General features: G+C 40.2%; 1 pseudogene; it reads right to left on the bottom strand.

Annotated features, from left to right (window-relative positions):
* LOC108313482 overlaps window positions 1–610 on the bottom strand; it is an 8,863-nt pseudogene extending 8,253 nt beyond the window's left edge.
* Window positions 611–3,220: the final 2,610 nt, after the last annotated feature.

The raw sequence follows: 3,220 nt of genomic DNA on the forward strand, positions 1-3,220 counted from the left end.
CACCAAAGTTTCCAGAACCACTTCGACCTCTTTGGCTGGATGAAGCACTAGCCATCTCTTGCTTTGACAGGGCTTTCCTAACTTCACAGTTGTGGCCATTCACAGTATGGTATTTCTGAATGACAATCTTATCCACGGAGTCATGGTCATCAAAGGTTACAAAAGCAAAGCCCCTTTTCTTGCCACTGCCTCTGTCAGTCATGATTTCAATCACTTCAATTTTTCCATACTGTTCAAAATAATATCTTAGGTGATGTTCTTCAGTGTCTTCTTTAATGCCACCAACGAATATTTTTTTCACAGTTAAGTGGGCACCTGGTCTTTGAGAATCTTCTCTTGAGACAGCTGTCTTTGGTTCCACAACTCTTCCATCCACTTTGTGTGGCCTTGCGTTCATGGCTGTATCCACTTCCTCCACAGTTGCAACCGTGACGAACCCAAAGCCCCTGGAGCGCTTGGTGTTTGGATCTCTCATTACCACACAGTCTGTGAGCGTTCCCCATTGCTCAAAATGGCTCCTCAGGCTCTCATCGGTTGTTTCAAAGCTCAACCCTCCAATGAAGAGCTTCCTCAGCTGTTCCGGCTCTTTAGGAGACTCTGACTTAGACATGATCGCAGGGAGAAGAGAGACTTTAACGATGCTTCTTCGGCGGCGTCCACGGGCCAAGCATGATCTTCTTATTGAATCATGAGTTCCTAGAAGATCGATCCTTGATATACCCTTTATCAGCCTGTTTAATCACAATGCCTGTCACATACTAGGGGCTACATAATTGTTGAAAGGAATTCCCTCTGGTTTCTAGCTTTTCCTAACCTGTGCAGGAGAATTATATAACTTGATAGATTCTTCACTACCTCTCCTGTCACTCAAGGAAGAACTAGCTTTCTTGACGTATCTTGTGAATTTCCTTCCAAAAAGTGAAATAAAAATAGGGCATCTATTTCTACCCAGACCCTGTAGAGAAAGACAACAGGCCATTTATCTGTTAGGTAGATGTGCTGGCCATATGTCAGTGTGCTGGCCATGCGTCAGTGTGCTACCCTGTGTGAACTTTGGTCCCTTAAGGACAGGGGTATCCACACCAAGTGATTTCCCCAGTCTGGCTAATTGTACCCTATGCCAGCCAGTCAGGTGACTCTTGAGTGGTAGAGATTGTCTTGCTCTGTCTTAACTTTCAATTTAAAAAAAACTTTTAAAATAAACTTTTTATTTTAGAATAAGTATAGGTGTTCAGGATAGCTGTGAAGATAGCACAGAGTTTCCATATCCTCCACACCCAGCTTCCTTTATTATTAGCATCTTATATTAATATAGTACCTTTGTCATAATTAATGAACCCATGTTAATATTATTAACTAAAGTCAATACTTTCTTTCTTCTTTCTTTCTCTTTCTTTCCTTCTTTCCTACAATATGGGAATATTATGTGTAAAATGTGTAGGAGAATTAAGCTTAATGGTAATATACATCTTGATGTCAATTGTTTAATTTTCTTACTTTAATGATAGTAACCTGTGACATGGGTTTTTGATTGATGGACTAGGGTAGTTGGCTTTCAGAGGGAATGCCAAGAACACCACCTCAGCCTTCGGTGTAGCTGGGACTACAGGTAAGTGCCACCATGCCCAGCTGATTTTTTGATACTTTTGTAGAGACAGGGTCTCACTATGTCGTCCAGGCTGATCTCCAACTCCTGGCCTCAAGTGATCTTCCCGTCTTGACTTCCCAAAGTGCTGGAATTGCAGGCATGAGCCACTATACCTGGCCTAAAATTACTCTTTATTTTACTCCTTGTTTTAAAATATCTTGGGGAGCTGTGAATGCAAGGACTACCATAGGTTTATTGGAATACTCAATGGTTTCCTCATGTTTGGAAACTACTCTATTCTGGATGTAGTTCTTAAGCCTTCCTAACCATAAAAATCACATTGGAGCTTTAAAAATGCATGTTACTAGCACCCCCCATGGAAGATCCTTATTTACTTGGGCAAGGGAGTCCCTGGGCAAGAAGCTACCTTTAAAAAGGAAAAAATAAAGGTGATTCTAATGTAACAGTCTCTAGACTGCATATATGTTGAAAATATTTCCCTAAACTGTAAAGGGAAATTAAGAAATCCATAACATCGCTTAGAAGTTGCCCTATCCATTTCTGTGATGCTAGAGGAAAGAAAAATTTCATTGCAAGTTGTCTTTCTGGCATCACTCCAGAGCATAACATACAATTAGTATCTAATGCAATCACTTCTCAAAAGCACTTTCCTGTCCCTCTTGGATGGGTAGGACCACTTTCCAAAGTGCTGCATTAGCATTTCGTTAAAACCAGCGTCTCATATTAACACAATTATTTGTGGGCTTACACAACAAGAATAGATGGAGAAATATATCCTGGAAAGGAAAACATTATTAAAGAAAAAACCTCAACTGACTAGCCACATTTTTATCCTGTAGGGTTAGCAGAATTCACATCATGGAAATTTTTCTGTTTTCATTTAGAAAACTACTTACTGAGCCCTTTGGTTGTAAAACAAAAAGGCCTGGACTCATCTAGATTAGAGAAGAGGGGACGAAGGGAGCTAACTGGATCTTCATGATGAACTTAAACAGAGCCCTCCCTGGGGATGGAGAGAACAATCGAAGCTGGAAACAGCTAAGCGGCCTTTCTTTGACCAGGCCCCAGAAGGACTAAGTTTCCAATCCCTGGAACTTAGAGAAGCCAGAGCAGAAATGGGCTGAAGGAACATGATGAAAGAATGAAATGCTAGAGAACAGACAACCAAAGAGAGGTTCCGTGGGGCAAAGAATGGTGGATGAGATTACCAGTGCTCTCTGATTCTGTCTGTTGCAAATTATTGTCTTTTATCCTAGTCCTTCGTATACAATAGCCTTGTGTTAGTGGGTCATGTTTTAAAGCACAAGAACAAGGCAGATTGGACAGACCTGAGGCCGTATAAAGAGGTACAGTCAGACGGCCCAAAATGATGAAAGAGAGGATTGGAGCAAGAGTCGGATCTGGGACTCCTCAAAATTATAGATGAGTACACTAGATACCCACATTTATATGCATGCACTTTGAGTTATTTGATCTGGACTCATAATGGCAGGCAGACTTAAGGACTCTGGGTTATACTAACAATAAAGGCCCTAAAGATTCTTTTTTTTTTTTTTTTTTTTTTTTTTTTTTTTTTTTTTTTTTTTTTTTTTTTTTTTTTTTTTTTTTTTT

Source organism: Cebus imitator, unplaced genomic scaffold (assembly GCF_001604975.1).
Source record: "Cebus imitator isolate Cc_AM_T3 unplaced genomic scaffold, Cebus_imitator-1.0 Scaffold138, whole genome shotgun sequence".
Lineage (NCBI taxonomy): Eukaryota > Metazoa > Chordata > Mammalia > Primates > Cebidae > Cebus > Cebus imitator.